The sequence below is a fragment of the Xenia sp. Carnegie-2017 genome, unplaced genomic scaffold (genome assembly GCF_021976095.1).
Source record: "Xenia sp. Carnegie-2017 unplaced genomic scaffold, XeniaSp_v1 HiC_scaffold_25, whole genome shotgun sequence".
In the NCBI taxonomy this organism is placed as follows: domain Eukaryota; kingdom Metazoa; phylum Cnidaria; class Anthozoa; order Malacalcyonacea; family Xeniidae; genus Xenia; species Xenia sp. Carnegie-2017.
In genome coordinates this window covers 6,975,780-6,988,429 of record NW_025813488.1, presented here as the reverse complement: position 1 = coordinate 6,988,429, position 12,650 = coordinate 6,975,780, and the positions used below count along the sequence as shown (strand labels likewise).

Sequence of the window (12,650 nt, the reverse complement as noted above, 5' to 3'; positions counted from 1 at the left end):
CAAGAGAAGTACAAGGTACCACCACCACCACCTTTCTTGCGAGAAGTACATGCATCACAACCACCTCTCCCACAAGAGAGTACTGGTACCAGCACCACCACCTTCTTGCGGAGAAGTACATGCATCACAACCACCTCTCCGCAAGAGAAGTACCGGTACCACCACCACCTTTGCAGAGAGTACATGCACCACCAACATCCCTTTCCTAAATACCAGCAGCACCACCACTCTCCTCACGTAAGAGAAGTATTGGTACCACCAATACAACCCCCTTTTCAGCAAGAGAAATACAAGCACCACCACTAATCTCTCTACCGCAGGAGAAGTACAAGCACCACCATCAACCTCTCTAAAGCAGGAGAAGTACAAGCACCACCACGAACCTCTCTCCCGCAAGAGAAGTACAAACACCACCATCAGCCCTTCTCCTGCAAGAGAAGTACAAGCACCACCACCAACTCTTTCCCGCAAGAGAAGTACAAGCACCACCACCAACCCTTCTCCCTCAAGAGAAGTACAAGCACCACCACCAACCCTTTTCCCGCAAGAGAAGTACTGTCACCCCACCCTCTCCTGCCAAGAAGTACCAGCAACAGTAGCAATGACGTGAAGAGTTAAGCTCCAGTTATCTAATTCTGTAATGACTTAATACAAATTTATGAGAATCCTCCATACCCCTGTATCATTAGAAACTGTGCTTTAAACTTTAAGAACGAAACTTTGAGCTTTTAAACGTCTTCACAAGGTTTCAACAATAAAAGAAATAAAAATGTCTTATCTTTTTACAAGTCACATATTTACACAATTCTCATCAATCCTAATGTATAGTTCTATAGAAAAAAATATTTTGGTAAAAAATATATTATCAATGTACAACAAAACGATATATTATCAATATCCAATAACAAAAACAATTTTACAAAACGACACAATCATAAATTCGACATCATAAACAGTTTTAGAAAAGTTGTCAAAGAACACCTGTCATTTCTGCATATCACTTAATAACAAAAAAATTTGCGCGAAATAATAAACGCACTTTGTAATGATAATTAAAATTCTTTCATTTCTGACATAGCTTTTAGTGTAGCTAATATTAAAATCGGAACTGCTGAATAATTAAATTTTACTGATGCATTTACTCCAGTTTTCACCTGTTTTTACTTAAAACAAACTAGCTAACAACTTTATCATTATGAGCTATATATTCTAAATCCACTAAACTTTGGTTTCATTTAAAATATAAAATATGAAATAAAAATTTCTGTGCAGTAGTTATAAGGTTTATGGGTCTTCGAATACAATAATTCGCTATTGCGCAAAAGGAATATTTCTCATTATCCTTAAAATGAAAGTTTTGGAGTAAAACATTACACCGGAGTATAGGGCGATTTAGAACGAAAACGGGATTTTCTATTTTCAAAGTTTTACTTTTATTTACAAGAGTCCTACCCGTAGAATAAACTATAATATCAAAGGATAGTACAAAGTTTTAAACAACTTCGGCCTATTTGACTTAATTTAAACCAGCCTTAAACATGTTTGGACATTTTTAGTTTGTTGATAACTTTCAGTCTTTCACAGCATAACTCTTTCATTTATAAGACCTTAAACTTTTTAAATTGATAACATTTAATAAACCAAGTCATTCGCGCAGTCCAAATTGAGCCCCACATTCAATCTTTTTATGTTGTGAAATTTTAATTCATTTTGAATGGAAAACTGACTTAAATTGCTTAACAATCAGCTTATCAATTGCCCACTCGGGATAAAGACTAGTGATCACAATGATAACACAAAGTTGCATTGAAAGATAGAACTTTGCTATTTTAACGCTGTTTTTTTTATTAGGTGCCATAAGCCCATAACGAATAGCAATGTAACATAAGAAACATCAAAACTAGACGACTGACCACATTATGAAATAGAACTGCCAGGCTGAGACATCATTAGTCATTTATCAAGAACTTAATGATACATCAAAACGCAAGGATGGATTTAGGACAGGGTTGAAGAGAAATATGCACCACCACCCCAGTCTTAGATATACAAGATGGAAGTCAATTTCCTGCAAAATACTAATATATCAAACAATTAATGGACACACTTAACAATCGGGCCTCCCCATACACTGACACACAGACACACACAAACCATCATCTCTGATCATTTAGGGGAAGACGGCAAGACATTTCCTTTAATCACAATAAGAAATATGTTTGTATAACAGGAGGATGCCACTGCACTAAGAAGATTAGTACAATCAACACGTGCACAAATTCATCTACTTTAGTGGGAAAAGATCAAGAACTATTTTCACTTAACCAAAAGCAATCGTTGATTTTAATCTGAGCCAAAACATTGACAGACAAGAAAGAAAAGAGCTTCAATCTGAAACTTTGATCCCATCGTTAGCTAATGATATTCAAAGTGACAAATAGGAAATTTTTGAAAGACGTAGCTGTTCAAAACAATAGCGACGGACTGACAGGTGCTTCACACAAAATGCACATCAGAACACACACCCACGGTTATAGATTTATACATAATAAAGTCTCCCTTTAGAGAGCTTTTTGCTCTGTATATCATGTTATACACCATTATCATTTGAGCAAAACCAAAATACAATTTTTAGAAAATACAAGCAGCATCAGAGCAACGTCCACAAAGCCAGTGGTTTGCCCATGTTTAAGTGGTTTGCCCGTGTTTAAGTTGTTTTCATGTTTTGCCTTTTCACTATTCGTCTATGTCAATGGGGTTCAAGAAACTAACTCAAACAATCAAGAAACTTTGTAAGGAATTGAACTCAGTGTATAAATAATAGCTATTATATCACTCTAACGACACGTTTTTGCTTATCACAAATTCTAGCCCAGATTACAATACGCTTAAGTACGAGTGCATATATAGAAAAACAAAGGTGTTTTTGGCATGCCTTTTAATAAACTAAATGCTCCATGATCAAATAAATACACCTCTCACAGACTGCCAAAAATGAACGTACTTGACGTCAAATTCATGCTAACTAAACAAGAAGTATATAGATGTTTTCAAGTTGAGTGCATGATTAATTTTTAAATATATACTATAGTATGATTTTAGAATTTTGATATACATTTGTATATATAGTATAAGAGAGCCAGTAGTTTATCAGTCTATTTGACTGTTGTCTGTTACCCTCTTGAAATAAAGTTTTTGTACATACTTAAACATATACACAAGGTTAAATTATAATATCCGTTGAACTCAAAACACCTGGAGCGATATTTTTACCGCCATATTTGAATTTTAAATTCAAGAATAAAATATCTTTTTCTCTTGTGCAAATGTGACTGGATTTCTTGCGGGGAATTTCGTTTTTAACGGAACAAAAATTTTCGAAAAGATTTTGACATTAACAAGCGACATAAATAATGTTTTTGAACACGAGGCTCGAGAGTTAAGACTTAAGAGCATCGGCAAAATTCATCACATAATTACAAAACAAAATACGCTAACAAATTCGTACTTACTCCTTAAAAAAAACCCAGCTAATCTTTATAATCTTCTTGTGAATGATGTCATGAAAAAGATCATTTCACACCCTACTCTCCACAAATTGGTCTTAAAATTCATAAATAACACAAACAATCTCATCTCAACCATTCTCAATTCTCAACTATGAACTTTGATAATACACTGGACACCAGTTCGTGGGCACAGATGCAATCAAAGTATCTAAGCACCTGCGTAAAGGCAAGTTAATAACAACTTACCACACGATAGTCTGATTAGACATCATACGATCAGACTTTGTGCCTGCAAAGCCAGTGAAAGGTACTTCTCATAAAACCTCCAAATTTAAAATACGCTTTGTGTGATAAATTAAATATTACATGATATGTCTTCTTGCTATAATCGACATTTGACTGTCTCCATGACAAATATGCACAATGTTTGAATTGTCTCCCCTGCAAAATCTCTAATCATCTTATTTGAGTGAAAGTAGTAATGGAAAATGGGAAAAAAGACTTATCTAATATACACACGAAGAGCAAAGTCATTAAACTTATTTTTGAAGAGTCATTCAGAAGAGTCATTCATGAAGACTTATTCAGTAAATTCTGCCATTGATCAAAATGACGGCATAAGATGCAAAAGAATTGCTAAAAGGACTAGGGTGAAGAATTGTGAAAACCCTCAATATTTAGCTCGGGATGCATGGATTAGAGGGTAGTTAGCGATCATGTGAGCTGGTCTGTTAAGGACTCAAACTTTAAATTAGGAACAAGTTATCGTATATGACGGTGGTGTGTATGCAAAATCATTGGAAACCATTCAAGAATAGCCTTTGAATCAGAGGTACGAGAGTCAGAAACACTGATTGTAATTACTTAACATTACTCACTATGTCTAACGATGGTAGATTAATTAAAATCATTTTGAAGAATTGAATATTAAAGAAATAGCAATATTCGTCTTGTGTACAAAGGTGTGGCTGTTTGTATTAGTTTCAGTGTTGATGACATTTTTATACAACTATATCTTATACATTGATTACTGATATTTTTCAACGTCTTTCTTATTAATCTCTCGTGTTTTGCATCATTTACATGATAATTTGGCTTATCAGTAAAAGAACTTTCGTGGCATAATACATTTCATAAGTCAAAAGACAGTTGTGAAACTCTGTTGGGGTGAAAACATACACTTTAAAAGATTATTGTTACTTTGCATAATTATTCAAAATGTGTTTTAATATGTCAAAAGAAAAGTGTTTTTGCCATTGTGCGCCAAGACTCTTGAAAGAAGAACATCGGGTAAGAGAGTGATTACACAAAACATAAACTAATTTTAGTTAAAAAGATTTGTAAACAGAGACAAAAGTTTTACCATTATGTATGTGCATGCAATTCTCTATACATTGCTTATAATTTTCACAAATCCTTAATTCCACTCAAGTTACGGCAAACGTTGTCAATACATTCGCACAAACGGAAATTTCCTCTTGCAATTAATGCCGAATAAAATGTATTCTCAGCTGATTTATTCACACCTGTGTTTATAAATATTTTATTCTATTATATAACATGTTATGTCAAAGAAAATCGTTGTTGAGAAAAAAATCTCATTTTGTACACTACAAAATGATGTCCTAGTCAATGTTACTATTAGCTACGAACAAAAAAGCAAGCGATGTTTCGATTTTTTCTCAACTCACCTCGATGTGAGTGGCGGTTTGATATCATGCTACATAATGCATATCCAATTATATTTTCAAGATACTACGTAAATTGTTTTCCAAAAATTGTTTGTTGATCATGTTGAAGAATGATCAGGTGCGTACAGGTTTGTTGATCGTTGCAAAATGTATCGGCAAGGACTTGTATTTGGTGTCAAATAATTAGAAACGTGAATGTGATGAATGTTTTTTAGTTGTATGGGATATCGAATTTTTGTTCCAACGTTTTATGGTCTAAATTGACATTAGCATTTTACCTCTTAACTGATGAACTTTCCTCATGCATCACAAGATTCTGATTTGGATGAAATTTTTGCATCAGTAATTTCAATGCTTTGCTTGCTGGTAAATGCATTTGATTTTACCGGGGTCATAATGTAGTTAAAATGTTATATAGGTTTCAGCAAGGTTTGGGTCAGTTAACACTAAAAAATTAATGTTTCAAACGTTTTATAAAGGAATACTGCCTATAGTGACATTCTTTAACTTTCTGCGGAAAAGTTGTGAGGTTGTTCATTTTATCAATCCTTTGTCGCACATGATTTACGTCCCGCAGGGTGAATCATGATTCCAAGAAGCTATTACGTCTACTTTTAATGTGCCCTCTCAGCATAATTAACATAATCAACATTAGTCTTGCGTACTTTAAGTAAATGGTTTTTGTCTGCATTGATCGAGTTAATCATATTTTGTCTAATGCACAAATTTTTTAAAGTGAAAGCTTCGTTAAGTGTATGCTTGTTGATGTACAAACTGCGTCATGCATAAACATCCTTGGTAAATGAATCATGTGCATTGAATTCTATTTCATCTTCCAAATCAATTATTTTGATTTAGAAACGTTCAAGGTCTTGCATGAATTACATTTGACGCTTCTAGTGTTGATTTCAAATCGTTTACGTCTAAAAGTTTTCACTATTCGATTAAACAATGAACAAGGTATGATGTCCTCATTGAATATTTGACAACTACTCTCTAAAGACAAGGATGGGGCAGTCTGCGGTTATTAAAATTTGTGATTACCATATGCATTTAATCACGAATTTCAACACTCTTTATTGTACATCACGTATATTTAACCACTCGTTTTGTGTTACACAACTTAAGTTACCTGAGATATTTCCATTATCAAAACAGTGTATGACAATCTTATTTAGTAATGTGTTTTGTTTCTTGTTTATTCGTGCTTTCCTTCAAATAATAACACGACACTTGTCGAATATTGAATTAAACACACGCTCCGAATATTTCAAAATCTATACACAAAGATTTAGGGAATAGAATGAAAAAAAAATCCACGAGTGAATGCAAAATTACCTGGGAACTTCTAAAATAACGAGGTTTCTGTATTTAAAAAGTGCTCCTACATGGATGGTTGATTGTATTATAAACAGACAAATGACAAAACGTCTGCCGTTATTCGCAAAAACGATCATCATATTAAATACGCTAATTAAATCTGTAAACAATATGTATGTGCACGACGATGAAATAACAACTTCAACACACACAACGCTTACTTGATTTTAGGGGGAACATACTCTGTCAATATCAAATTCAAAGTGAAAGAAAAGCAGCGCACCATATTATCTAGGGTCTCACTATGATAATCAAAAGGCATTTCCAAAACGTCTATCCTTCCTTTGTCTATGGATTCCTTATTCTTACAAGTTTGATGAAAGTACATCCAATGGCCAATGCTGGTGATTTGGGGAAAATGTGCAACTCGACTCAAACAAACCAGACAAATTGCACAAGGAATGAGACTGGTTCTCGTAATCGAAGTGATGTAAGTTTATAAATAAAAACTCTATTGTATGTAATTGCAAAAATCATTTTATTTGGTCTCATGAATTAATTTAAAGTCAATGAAATGTTTTGTTGACTGGAAAGAAATGCATTCAAAGAAATGAGGTAGGTGCAAAAAAATCTCATATTAAAAAAAGTCAAAAAGCCACAATAGTCTAACTGAAGCCATTGGGTAAAAGTCATCTTATTGAACAACCTTATAATTTTTGTATTTATTATTTCCTTTATGCGATTTTTATGGCATTATCAGAAGTTGGTTTACGCCAAGCCTGAAACTGAATACGTTTAAAAGGAAAGATTTTTCTATCAAAAACACGCGGAACTTTAGCGCTTTTATTTTAGATACAAACTTCTTCACAGTATAATGTGCAGTGATTTTAGAATTATTTGCAACATTTCCAATATTTATAAGACCACCATCAACTACAATAATTGTACCTCTCCATAATTTCTGTAAGTTATTTATTATCATATGCTCCATCTCGAAATCAAATAATCTAAAGTGTTCACAATATTTTAATACATGTCACGCAAAAAGAGACTTAGAATAAAAATCATATGATAAATAATCATATCAAATCCTCGTGTCAAGCGCAGCAGAAATGATTTCCGTTTCACAATTTGTGAATTCTTTGTTGCTGTCCAACTTCTGTAAAAATCTCCACATTCCCCCTTTTGCTAGCACTTAATATGCAGCAAAGACTACAGAAAATGGCAGTTCTGCGAGTTCGTATTTGAAATTTTTATAACTCATCCCCGAAGCCTTGAGGTGTATCCGCTTCTGAAATGCTTCCGTATTCTGTAATTCGTAACACTTGCTGAGTGCAAAACTTGCACACTTGCAGTGGAAAACTACGTCTAAAAGAAATGAAATAGACTGACAAGAGATAAAGCATTGAATTAATGCATTTCTAAAATTCTTGCAATTTTCTTCTGCACCATTGAGAAATATGACAGTTTACAATGCATTTAAAATTTTCATATGTTTCATTGAAGAACAAACCCAAGAACAATATCTCGTTTGGTTATGAAACATTAATAACAATAATGGTGGTCTCCACAGTTGGTGTCCTTACAAATGGTCTTCTTATTGTTGTTATTGTGAAGGATCCTTTAAACAAACTAAGACGAGGACCGTGGATTACCATCTTAAGCTTATCTATAGCTGACATCACTGCATCTTTGTCCCAATTCATGATTGTTGGATTGGGTAGATTGTTCGAGGTGAAACCGTCAGAAGCTGTCATTTATTCTGTCCTTTTCTTTTGGATGTTTGGGGCTGCGGGCTCATTTTTTCACTTGACATCACTCACATGGCAAACTTACATGATTGCAAAGTATCCCATACGTAGCCGACAGATGTTGTCTACCAGAAAAATATACAAATTATGTGCGACTGTTTGGTCGATTGCCATTTGCATGGCATTTGGTGAACTCATATCAATTTTTGACGAGAAAATCGACCACGTTATGTACACTTATATCACGCTATATGCTGTTTTGGAGATTGCTGTTTTACTTCAGATCATATTGAAGTGTTTCATACTTAAGGTAGTATTGCTAAGTCGACAAGACACTAAAGTAAATGCTGAACAGCACAACACTAAACATTTTGAAATTGTGAAGACAATCATTGTGCTGAACGTCTTATTACTGGTAACTGCATTTCCTTTTTTGTCGCCAAACAAGTGGAGTTTATTCAAAGGCTAGGGAAACTACAAGGTGAATTGGCTTGGCGTTTTTCTTACTACTACGAACCAGTTGCCATGGTGAATTTTGCTGTCAATCCAATTGTGTATGCACTGAGGCTTCCAGATTATCGAAACAGTATGAAGGCGTTGTTTAGAAAGAAGAATACTGTTTTTACTCCAACATCCCGGTCAACGACCTTTTCCTTCCGGACCACCAATGAAACATTTGCGATGTAACTACATTCATCGTTCATAACTTTATGATTAATATATAAATTTTTTATTTGGGTATAGTATAGGTAATATTAGCATAGTTTTAAAGCGAAGATGAAAGAAAAAGAAACTATCATGATTTGTAGTGAGATTTAAACTGACTAAAATTTACAGCCAACTTTTTGATTTTTCTTTTCATGAGAAAGATCAGGAGTGTAATACTTTTTTAACGGTACATATCATTAATCAAATAAACCTTGAACTTAGAGACGTTATAGATTTGCTTAAAGCTTCGATAAAAACTTTGAAAGAAAAAATGAGTCTTGCTTGTTTGTTAAGTTTTCTATAGCTTGTTGAAAAAGTGACAACAAACTTCTTTCATATATCGGCTGCTACTTGGAGGTTATATTGGAAAACAAATACTCCGGTATAAACAGAGCTTCCTTCCATCGATCAAAGAGTAAGTTGATCTGTTCAAAATAAAGAAAATGTGTACGCTGCTAACGTACAGTCTCAAGTGCACGGACAGCTTAAATACAGAATCCTTTCATCACAGGCATATGAGCCAAAAGAAACAATAACGATGAACCATCAAAATGAAATTTGCATAGTTTTTATTCTACTTGCGTTATGATGAAAAGTTTGCTTACACAAAAAATTCTTGTGATGACCCAAAGCACAAACTTACATTGTGTGCTGAAACAGGAAATTTTGCTATAGCATTTATTAGTACGTTATTCTTAACATTGAACGAATTTATGTTTTGAAATATGACAAATCAAGATACCTACAACAAAGACTTTGCTAAGAATTCTCAATAACATGAGACCACCCTGGGCCCTGGTAAAGCCATAACTTTTTAATAACAACAAGACGTTCTGTACACGAATAAAATTTATTTTGGTGAGTGAATCAGTTCACTGCAATATTGAAGAAAATAGACGACTGACCACATTATGAAATAGAACAGCCAGGGTGAGACATCATTAGTCATTTATCAAGAATTTAATGATACGTCAAAACGCAAGGATGGATTTAGGACAAGGTTGAAGAGAAATATGCACCACCACCCCCAGTCTTAGATATACAAGATGTAAGTCAATTTCCCTGCAAAATACTAATATATCAAACAATTAATGGACACACTTAACAATCGGGCCTCCCCCCCCCCTCCCACATACACTGACACACAGTCACACACAAACCATCATCTCTGATCATTTCGGTGAAGACGGCAAGACATTTCCTTTAATCACAATAAGAAATATGTTTGTATAACAGGAGGATGCCACTGCACTATGAAGATTAGTACAATCAACACGTGCACAAATCCAACCACTTCAGCGGGAAAAGATCGAGAACTATTTTCACTTAACCAGAAGAAATCATTGATTTTAATCTGAGCCAAAAACATTGACAGACAAGAAAGAAAAGAGAGCTTCAATCTGAAACTTTTATCCCATCGTTAGCTAATGACATTCAAAGTGACAAATAGGAAATTTTTGAAAGACTTAGCTGTTCAAAACAATAACGACGGACTCACAGGTACTTCAGGTAAAATGCACATCAGAACACACACCCACGGTTATAGATTTATACATAATAAAGTCTTCTTTTAGAGAGCTTTTTGCTCTGTATATCATGTTATACACCATTATTATTTGAGCAAAACCAAAATATATTTTCAGAAAATACAAGCAGCATCAGAGCAACGTCCTCAAAACCAGTGGTTTGCCCATGTTTAAGTGGTTTGCCCGTGTTTAAGTGGTTTTCATGTTTTGCATTTTCGCTATTCGTCTATGTCAATGGGGCTCAAGAAAATTACTCAAACAATCAAGAAACTTTGTAAGGAACTGAACTCAGTGTATCAATAATAGCTATTATATCACTCTAACGACACGTTTTTGCTTATCACAAATTCTAGCCCAGATTACAATACGCTTAAGTACGAGTGCATATATAGAAAAAAAAAGGTGTTTTTGGCACGCGTTTTAATAAACAAAATGCTCCATGATCAAATAAATACACGTCACACAGACTGCCAAAAATTAACGTACTTGACGTCAAATTCATGCTAACTAAACAAGAAGTATATAAATGTTTTCAAGTTGAGTGCATGATCATTTTTTAAATATATACTATAGTATAATTTTAGAATTTTGATATACATTTGTATGTATAGTATAAGAGAGCCAGTAGTTTATCAGACTATTTGACTGTTGTCTGTTACCCTCTTGAAATAAAGTTTTTATACATACTTAAACATATTTGAAAATTGGTAACCCAGGCATATTATGATAATGATAAGGATTCTCTGGATTTGTTTTAAATTTTTTTATTAAGCTTTCAACTCGGTGCTTCGAACCTTCGTCAGAATGTGACAATATATTATTTACAAAGATTTTTGTAGGCGTTTGGAGCGTCTGATTGGTTGGTTGGTAGTTGAGTTGTTATTATTGGATGGTATAAGATGCGTTGTCATGGTTTCGGGTGTATCGATTACGTCAATGAAATTCGCTTAATAAAAAAATTAAAAAAAAAATTTAATTTTAATCTAATTTTTAATTTTAATCTAATTTTTTTATTAGCTTAATAATAAAATTTAAAACAAATCCAGAGAATCCTTATCATTATCATACTTAAACATATATACACAAGGTTAAGTTATAATATCCGTTGAACTCAAAACATCTGAAGCAATATTTTTACCGCCATATTTGAATTTTAATTTCAAGAATAAAATATCTTTTTCTCTTGTGAAAATTGTGACCGGATTTCTTGCGGGGAATTTCGTTTTTAACGGAACAAAAAATTTTCGAAAAGATTTTTGACATTATGAAGCGACATAAATAATGTTTTATGAACACGAGGCTCGAGAGTTAAGACTTAAGAGCATCGGCAAAATTCATCACATAATTACAAAAACAAAATACGCTAACAAATTCGTACTTACTCCTTAAAAAAAACCCCAGCTAATCTTTATAATCTTCTTGTGAATGCTGTCATGGAAAAGATCATTTCACACCGTACTCTCCACAAATTGGTCTTAAAATTCATAAATAACACAAACAATCTCATCTCAACCATTCTCAATTCTCCACTATGAACTTTGATAATACACTGGACACCAGTTCGTGGGCACAGACGCAATCAAAGTATCTAAGCACCTGCGTAAAGGCAAGTTAATAACAACTTACCAAACAATAATCTGATCTGACATCATACGATCAGACTTTGTGCCTGCAAAGCCAGTGAAAGGTACTTCTCATAAAACCTCCAAATCAAAATACGCTTTGTGTGATAAATTAAATATTACATTATATGTCATCTTGCTATAATCGACATTTGACTGTCTCCATGACAAATATGCACAATGTTTGAATTGTCTCCCCTGCAAAATCTCTAATCATCTTATTTGAATGAAAGTAGTAATGGAAACTGGGGAAAAAAGACTTATCTAATATACACACGAAGAGCAAAATCATTAAACTTATTTTTGAAGAGTCATTCAGAAGAGTCATTCATGAAGAATTATTCAATAAAAGCTGCCATTGATCAAAATGACGGCATATGATGCAAACGAATTGCTAAAAGACTAGGGTGAAGAATTGTGAAAAACCTCAATATTTAGCTCGGGATGCATGAATTAGAGGGTAGTTAGCGATCGTGTGAGTTGGTCTGTTAAGGACTCAAACTTCAAATTAGGAATAAGTTAT

General features: G+C 33.7%; 2 long non-coding RNA genes across 2 annotated transcripts; one reads left to right on the top strand and one right to left on the bottom strand.

Annotated features, from left to right (window-relative positions):
- The first annotated feature begins 4,771 nt into the window (after positions 1 to 4,771).
- Positions 4,772 to 9,209, top strand: LOC124453512. The gene is made up of 3 exons (XR_006951103.1): positions 4,772 to 4,799; positions 6,752 to 7,010; positions 8,027 to 9,209. It is a non-coding gene; the product is annotated as an uncharacterized LOC124453512 (long non-coding RNA).
- Positions 8,294 to 12,012, bottom strand: LOC124453536. The gene is made up of 2 exons (XR_006951127.1): positions 11,884 to 12,012; positions 8,294 to 8,396 (listed from the first exon to the last, which is right to left on the bottom strand). It is a non-coding gene; the product is annotated as an uncharacterized LOC124453536 (long non-coding RNA).
- Between the last annotated feature and the right edge of the window lie 638 nt (positions 12,013 to 12,650).